The sequence below is a fragment of the Chlamydotis macqueenii genome, chromosome 5 (genome assembly GCF_036417535.1).
Source record: "Chlamydotis macqueenii isolate bChlMac1 chromosome 5, bChlMac1.mat, whole genome shotgun sequence".
NCBI lineage: Eukaryota > Metazoa > Chordata > Aves > Otidiformes > Otididae > Chlamydotis > Chlamydotis macqueenii.
Genome location: NC_141560.1, coordinates 9,888,202 through 9,897,242, shown reverse-complemented (window position 1 = coordinate 9,897,242; position 9,041 = coordinate 9,888,202). Strand labels below are relative to the sequence as shown.

The 9,041-nt window shown below is 47.0% G+C and overlaps 1 protein-coding gene across 1 annotated transcript in view; it reads left to right on the top strand.

The window, feature by feature from the left end:
- The first annotated feature begins 8,452 nt into the window (after window positions 1-8,452).
- Window positions 8,453-9,041, top strand: part of CEP170B (centrosomal protein 170B) — a 57,461-nt gene continuing 56,872 nt past the window's right edge. Inside the window, exon 1 of the mRNA XM_086748537.1 lies at window positions 8,453-8,520. The gene's annotated coding sequence lies outside the window, so the exon portion shown is untranslated. The remainder of the gene's footprint in view (window positions 8,521-9,041) is intronic.

Genomic DNA, 9,041 nt, shown 5'->3' with positions numbered 1-9,041 from the left:
CTTGTGCAGACGTGTCCCGAGCAATCAGCTTAGGGCTGAACAACAGATCACAGGACCAGTCGAACAACACACTGGGGAATTTCCTATTCATCTTCTCCTTATGTTAATAAGATGACTTGTTATAAATGTGATCATTTAAGTAAAAGATGTTGGTCATTCAAAGAAAGAAATTACACACCACGTCATCAACCTTAACTGTAACACCATTCTTCTCCCTTCCTCACTTTATTGTCTTCATAGTTAAATTCCTATAAGACATTATCTCCAGTTTACCTGGGGTCTCAAAGGGGTCTGATTTTCCACCTTGCAGGTATACATTAGCTTCTCTTGAATGACTATTTGTATCAGGGGCATGCTGAGAAGCTCAATGCATAGTACAAAAAAAGTATTAAAGAGAGTCCCTGGTTCAAAATGCTTGCAGTCTACTTGGGTACCAGAGATGACAGAGACACTGCAAAGTGGGGCAACTCTCATGTCCCACCTGCTGTTGCTACCTATCACTCTTGTAGAACACCGAGGTGTACAGTCTTCAGCCTTTTTATTGCTCTCCTTGCACTTTCTTTCACGCTTGTTTTTTTCCGAACCATCCAGTCTCAACCACACCACTTGGCATCTCTCTGCTGTGTTGGCTCCTCTGTTCTCCACGATGTGTTTGAGCTGATGCATATGCAGGCCCAGGTACTGAGAGGTGTCTGATGTAGAGTGGGGAAATTAACCCTTGAGAATGAATGAGAAATTAAGATAAAATACAGTGCTAATGAATGTCTCTGTATTTAAATTCAACTCAAGGTGAGTGGGTGGAAAGCTCTAGGATGTTTGGCCTGCAGCAGCTAGTGGCAAACGTAAAATGAGGCTGAGATGGCGATGTGCCGTGGAGAAGGCTCTGCCCTATGATGTGATGCAGAACCTATTCTGCATGTCCCAGTGCCAAAAAGAGAATGGCTACAGCCCCTTGGAGAGATTTAGCAGTGTAATTAGTTTTCATCTCTAAGTACTCGCTGTCGGGCAGATGTGACCAGCAGTGGCTGGTGTTATAGTCACTGTATTTTCCTAGAGGCACTGTTCGCTGGTGTTATCTGCCTCCTCTTCTCTCTGGAACCAGTGCCACGGACACAAGTCATTGAAAAAGAGGAAATCTTCACAAATCTGCTGTGCTGCAGGGAAAGGAGAAGCATCAGCCAAAACTGATGACTGAACCCTCCTCTGAGAGATCCTATGCCCTCTGATATCAGATCTGGCCAGTGAGCTGCAACAGGGTCCTTCTGCCTGCAGTGGCCAGATGTGATCAGTTCAGAGTTGTTCTGCTAAAGCTTTTCCTGCAGAAAATGCAATTTACCCCCAAAACACCGAAGGTTATATTAACAATGGCTGTTGGATGGTGCCATTATCTCCCAGCAGGCATCCATCTTGTAGGTATAGGTATTGAAAGGGCCTAGAATTGTATTAATCTCAAAAAATACTGCAAGATAGTGAAACTCTGGAAGTGTGAGGTATTCTGAGTCTCTTCTGGACAATTTAAACAAAGCAGCCTGTGTGTATAGGAAGCATACAGTTGCTCCATGCTTGGCAGATGACCAACACTGTGGTACCTCTGGTTCTTCTTCAGGTGTCACTTTGCTTTCCTCAATCGTCTCACCTACCCACAACTCATTTTCAGGAGTTAATTTCACCAGAATGGAAATACCCTGGAACTTGAGACTTTGCAGGAGTGTTGAAAGCATCCTGTAATCTGTGCCCAAGTTACCTGAGAGCCTGTTTCAGTAGGGATCGCTCTGTTTACCTCAAACGGAACTTCTGCTTATAAAATCTGTGGTGAGGACAGCCTCAAGCATGTATGTGCAGCTAGCTAACATGGATATTCTGCAGGGTTTTAAGATGAATTAATGCATGTGGAACACATGGAAGTTCATGCACCTGCTGAGTAAAGAAGATTATTCCAAAGCATCCTGAAGCTTTTAAGAATCGGTATGTAACAAATCCACTACTACACCTCAAAAATACTGCTCTGCTGGTCTCCTTCTGGTGGCTTTTATTCTCCTATGGTGCTCCTAATCCAACTGTTTCCCCAAAAGAAATAAATATTGCTCAGATGAGTTCTCATAAAATGCCTGGCAAGCATATAAATCTCCAACTGATGGCTTGTATGGTATAAATTGCTAAAGCTGCTCCTACAGTTGACCCCATCGAAGCAGGATGACACTCCTGACCTTTTCATCCGTATTCATAACATTCTTCTCCACCATTCTCAAATTAAGGAAGAGAATTGCTGAAGATCAACACAGTGGAATACGGTTTTAACTTCACAGGGCAGAAAATAGGTGAATTTCCAAGTGATTTAGTAAATTATTCCCTGCAGGCCAGCAAATTATGAACCTTCTCTTCCTGTAAGGCCTTTGCCTCTACATTGGATATTACTGTAGATATATCCTTCAATTTAAAGGGAACTACTTTTTTTTTTTTTAATGTATGTGTTAAATATTTCACCAAAGCTTTTCATCTTGCAGGGAAAAATTATAATGCAATAGAACAAGAAACCAAGAAGATCGTTTCAAGCAGAACTGACATTTTCATTATACTGGAATAGTATGGTCTAGTATCGGTTAGCAGAGCAAACACTTGGCTACAGAGACAACAGTAATGATTCCTCTGGAGATGCAACTGTCTACTCTAACCTAAAATCTTGCCTCTTTTTTTTGCCTTATTTATAAAGCCAGCAAAGAAAGTTCAACAGTCTTGGATTTCCAGTGAAATACATTAATTTTATCAAAACATACAGGAATGGCTTCTTTTTCCAGAGTTCTCATTCACTCATTGCCAAGTCTTTTAGTTTTGTTTTAGTAAGTCTCAGGCAAGGGGCAACTTTGTGCAGTTCATAAGTCAGTGAGCTCCTGTTGAATGACAATTTCCATTTTCTTTTGTGTAAATTGGTGTTTAAATTTGAAACAGGATTTTCATCCTCTTCATGAATATCAATCAAATGTTCCCAGTGAACTAAATATCAAGAGGATTTTCCTAGAAAGGCTTGAAATAGATCCACTGGGAGAAGTTCCATAAAGCATCTTCTGAAGAAGAAATCCTTTGGGACAAGGTAGCAGAGGATCAGCTGTGTGGAACAGAGTCTGCAGTGCGTGTACTCTCGAAGTAAACCTTAGGCTGGGTCTGAAAATGTGCAAGAGCACGACTGAGGTACTCTAGGGGAAAAGGAAGGAAAAGAAAACCAGAGGTGGTTACTGGAGCAAAACTGCTTGAGGAAATCTTGCATCTCTGGTATTCAGCTAAATATTCTTGCCTCACCATTATAATAACAACCACAGAGGAAAGGGAGAAGGAATTTGCTTACGGTTTGGAGAGCAAAGTACAGCCCTCTGGCCATGGACGTTGCATTGGATTGTCCAGGCCAGGTAAAATCATTTTTTTCCTGTCTAAGTAGGCTTGCAATCTTTCTCATAAGTAACACACGCATGCACAAAAATTAATTGCGTGAATAAGAGGAAAAAACCTGAAACAGAGATAATCTCAAGCTGCCTGTTGTTCCCATTCTCCCGCACAGGAGCCCTCAAGACCCTGCTGCTTCTCTTATGAAACCAATCAACTTTCCCCGAGAAGCTATTTCTTTAAACGTGATATTGAAATAACTCCGACTTGCCGTAAGGTGATTCCTGTTTAAAATGCTACACCATACAAACATGGTATCATCTGACCTAATCTCATCAGGCAGCATGACATCATCTTTACTGAGCTTTCACTAATTAAAATTGCCAAATATGAGATCAGTTAAGTGTACGTTTTTAATTCTTTCAGCAAAGTTTTATACCACACAAATCCTAGATGAGACATTCTAACAACATTCACACTACACCAGCTCCACTCTTTTATTGCGTTGATATTTCTTCCTGCCCCTCCTCAAGTTATGAGGGTCATAAATTAAAAATAGCTCTACAATTTAGGCTACATAATAAAAAGAAAATAATTTCTGTGCCATAGCAGGGGAATAAAAGAGAATGACTGGAGAAGGCCATACAGCACATTCAGAAAAGAAGTATTAACACATACAGGGTTTTATTTTAGCAAATTCCATAGTAGTAAAATTAAATATCATGTTGGTACATAGGACTATGTTGTGGGTAAAGAAAAAAACAAACCAGGAAAAACTCTTCAGCTGGTATAAAACAAGGACACCAAACTGAAGCCAGTTTGTGTAATGCTACTACACTCCAGCTCAGAATCTGTCTCTATAGCTGGTTAAAAATGGGTTAAAAATACTAATCCTGTAAAAACCCATCTTGTAGAACCATCCAAATGACAGAGGCCTGTCCCAGTCAGGCTGTATCTCTGCAAACATTTATGCAAGTGAATAACCGTGCACATGAATGGCCTCATTGTTTTCCAGTTGACTAGGCAGGGTTGGGGCCTGTTCCCGGCTGTACGGGAGATGGGAACGCTGGCAATCAGCACAACTGAGATATCGGGCAGAGGGAAAGATTGATGCTTAGACAGAGAGGAGGGGCAGACTGCTTTTGCTGGTCCAAACTCAGTTCAGCAACGTTGCTACACCAGTCTAACTAAAACTAAGATAAACATCCATACTCTTGATGAATACCTAGTCATTTAAAAATCAATCAACAAGGAACAAAAAAAAAACCAAGGGAAAGATTTTCAAAATGGCACGTAAAAAGTGCACATGCAGAAAGGGGATTATTTGCATTTGACGATGATCCAGCTGATGCTGATACCCAGACCCAGTGATGAAAAGCCTTGGTCTCAGGCTCTAGAGGAAAGGGCTCCACCCCACGCTTTCTGTGGGCAGGCAACAGCACCATTAGCTGCATAAAGGAGACAGCTTCAGACCTGCAGTGTCCCCTTGGAAAAGTCCACAGATCTTTCCTGCTCGCATTAAAAACCAGTGCAGAAATCCTGATCTGAAGTGAGACTGCTGCAGGCACGCACCAGGAACGTACGCAGCTCCCTGCAGCGGGGCCGGAGGAACTGGCCTGGCTGCAGTTTTGGCTTTCTGGAAAAGAAAGTCATCACTGGGGAGCAGGATCCATCCAAGTGAAGAAGGGGGTTAAGAAACCCTGCGTGACCTACCTGTGAACCTCTCCTGATGCATCTCAAAGTAAGTTAGCTAAAAGCAAATGAAGTAAGCTTGGGGAATGGCGCCTGATGACTACTTCTACAATCTCTTTGATGCAAAGCAGCCAGGAATTTGCGAGCTGCACACGTGCCTGTGAATATACGTGCACGCAGCTGCACACACCGGATTTCAGCCAGCCTCTAACAGGTTAATCAGGCAGCGCTCACATAGCAATCTGCACATCTCTACTTATAAGCTACCCAACATGTGAATTTCTTAGCAATAATCAAAATTATTTCTTTCCCTTAGCTCACACACAGGGAAAACTGCCCTTTTGGGGGAAGCCACATGGTATACCTGGATCAGGCTATGACCGGTCTGGAACAGAAGCCTCTTCTGCAGCAAGATGTTGCAAGATGGTTCATGTTTGGGAAGTCTGTTAAAAATCTCCCTTATATTAGAGCCTGGCAGAAAGAGCTTAATTTAGTTCAGCTCCTCTGGGGATGGTGGGGTCTTTGTTTTGAAGTGAGGATCTAAAGCGGTTTTGCTCCAAGCAGCGATAGCTGTGGGCTCAGGGTGTCAGACAAAAGGTATTTCAGTAGAGCAGATGACCTGATTCAACAGCTTTGGATATAGAAATCTGGCTTTCATTTAGCCCTGTCACCTGCTGTTATTCTTCTGCCTGGACATTTGATGTCACCTTCAGACTCTTTGTTTACTGGGAATATGAGTGCTTTGGGACAGGGACTGGTCCTTGCTCTGCATCTGCACAATGGATGGTACACTGAACCTCCTGCCACCTGGGTCCTGCAGGTTAACACAGCCGTGGGCATGTCCCTTGTAGTTGAAGGTGACAGTGCTGGAGATGAACAAAGAGAGATTTGCATCATAAGCACCTTCTGTTGCAATCTTAGTGTGAGCTCCATTGTGCTGCTGCTGCTGCCCCCAACTTCTTGAGGTCTCTCCCAGGCCTTCCCTCCTCCCTGCGGGAAGAGATGGTTTTAAGACACTTCTACAATGTCATATTTTCAAAGACAGTTGTGTGTTTGGGCAGCCTGCAGTGTAAACTAGAGCAGCCTGTGGGTTGAAACGGCTGCCAACGGGGCTTGTTCCAATAGGGAAAAAAAACTAAAAATCAAAACACGGCAGTGCAAGTTTCTCTTTCCCTCAGAAGCACTCTCTGCCTGGATTCAAAGATGATAGTGTAGCACCAGGCTATTCTGCAGCCCTCAAAGCTCACACACTGCTTTGGGAGGGGTGAAGAGAAAGGAGAAGGAAAGACTCCACTTATTAGCTTTTTTATTCCCTTAAGATTACTGGAATAAAATAAAGAGGCTGTAATGCAGAATTCAGCCAGGCCCAGTGTATTGGCCTAAACTGCATCTTCAATCAGATCAAAAAACACGTGGTGGGAACAGGAACTATTTTTCTTCCCTATAAATAGTGACATACTCAGACAAATACATGTGTGTAAATGAACAGTAAAACCAGGCTTAAAGACAGACTAAAGCAAACACTAACCTTTTTATAGTAGTAATGTATAACAAAGATTTGCCTAGATGGCAGGCTTGTATAAAAAAGTAAATTATCCTACTTCCTTACAACAGTGTAGGGATGCTCTACAGATCAGCTCATAGAGCAGCCTCTCCAGTAAACAGATGTAGTTCAGAAAGAAGTGAATATTATTTATAAAAACTTAAACTATAGGTCAGTTAAATCAATAATAAAACATCACTCAACAACAGGACAAACTGGCAAATATGGTGAAAGTCCATTTTTTGTTTAGAAAGGATTTATATTACTTTATACCAGCACTCAATACAAAAGCCTTTAATGCACCCCGGAAGCCGTGGCTGCTCATCCTGTCCTTCTGCCTGGCGTCCGAGGGACACAGTGTGCTGTGAGGGTGTGGTGCTCTGCTCCGAGGCGATACCAAGAGCACTGCAATAAAACAGATGCTGCAGCCTCAGCCAGCTTTGAAGCCTTTGAAGATAAGCACACCTTGAAATCACCCTGGAGCATGATGCATTTGCCAGGGAGGAAGTCAAATGTTGATTAAAGAAGGCAATAGAACTATTAATTAAACAATAACAAAGTCCCACTGCTCTTCAGAAAGAGGAAGGAAAAGAAGAAATGTGGTTTTCCTTCATCCTCCCTGACTCTCCAGCCTTGCAGTGGATGACCCTCCCTGCCACCGTTCCCAGGGGGATGAATCCCACTACTGTCTGAGCCGTAGTGACATTAGCTTGACTGGAAGCTGTAGGCTGGAACTAAGCCCACGGAGTGACGCTGCTGTAGGACTGCTCCCAGCGAGTGGGTACCAGACCTATGGTTTCCATGCCATCAAATATTATTAAGGTTACATCCTGGGCCAAAATTCTAAACGATAGCACTGAAGACACAAAGGGAAGCCACTGCAGGTGACTGAGAAAGGATACTCAAAACCAAACCTATAGCACACAAATGCAAAGACGCCTTTTCAGCTGGAATATGAGCCTAGGGAAACATCACTATGAACTTGCTGTCTTCCTAGAGTCTTTCCTTAGCAGCCCATGCCAGCTGGAGCCGGAGAGCCAGTGTGAAGCTGCTGCTGTTTGCAGCTCCATTGACATCTGCAGGAGCTTTTGCATCAGCAAAATAGTTGGATCCACTACCATAATACTCGGTCTTCCTCCTGATGGGAAAAAAAAAAAAAAGTCGTCATTGCTGTCTGCACTGACTGCTCTTCATGAATTTTCTAGTTACCTATATCTGAAAAGAACCCATAAAATGGCATGTCCTTTCACAGGACCCATTTCAGGCTCTTATTCCATGGTCAGATCCTTGAGATGAATTCAGTCCCATCAACTGCCTTTAGGTACTGCTTTGCAAGAGGACCTGAGGCGGGCATGTGGAGATGGACGTCAGCCTATTCCCAGGTGGAGACTGAGGGAGAAGAGGCTGGCGTTGGGACATACTTGGGCAGGAGAAGAAGCTGGCTCACTCCATGGGCTAGCAGAAGCAGCACCTCCTGTCCCACAACCTCGAGCCTTGCCGAGGACCGCCGTGTCTCCCTCAGAGCGGTGTCGTGAGGCCCTGCGGGCGTTCGGTGAGCCCCTCAGAGACCCCGCAATGAGGGACGCTGAACCAGGGCACGGCTGTTGCTGCGCCGAGGGGCCGTGACCCAGAAACCCCCTCAGCCTCTGTCACACCTGCCGCTCAGGTGCCGCCGCCCAAGGCCGCAGCGCCGCTGCGGACGGGGACGCCGGGCCCGGGCAGGGGCCACGGTGGGAGCGGGGGCGGTGTGGCCGCGGCCGGGCCCGGCGGCTGGAGCCGCCTCCTGACGTCGGGAACCTGCCGCGCGCGGGGGCGGGGCGGGGCGGGCGCCGGGAGCGGCCCGCGGGGCAGGCAGAGCCGGCTGGCGGGGCGCGGCGCCCGGCCTGCCACCGCGCCGAGGGCCGCAGCAGGTAGGGCGGCGGAGGGGGAGAACCGGGCCTCAGCAAACAAAGGGCCGGGCCCGCCCCGCGGGGTTGGCGGGGGGAACCTTGGCGCCACACCTGGCCCGCCTCGGCTGCTCGCTCTCCCCTCAGCGGCCGGCGCGGCCCGGCCGGGGCCCTGGGGAGGGGGCCGGCCCCGGCGGCAGCCCTGCAGCCCGGCTCGGGGGCGGTGCGAGGCGGCCGCGGGGCTCGGCCGGCGGCTCCCGGCTCCCCTCCCCGGGCGCTTTGTCGGGGAGGCGGCGTTTCCCCGGGCGCGGTGCGGCGGGGCCGGTCGCTTGTCGTGACAGGGGCACGGGAGCCCTCACCGCCGGCTCCCAGCGCGGTTTTGCCTGTCCGCAGCGACAGGGAGGGCGGCGGGGCGTGCAGGGCTCTCCTCCTCTCCACCCTATCCCCGCCCCAGGCCTGCGCTCGGCTGGGGCAGGTTGTTCATCCTCCGCGCCCGGGTTACCTGCGCTTCCCCGGGGCCGCTGGGGTGGGGGAGGCCGGGGAGC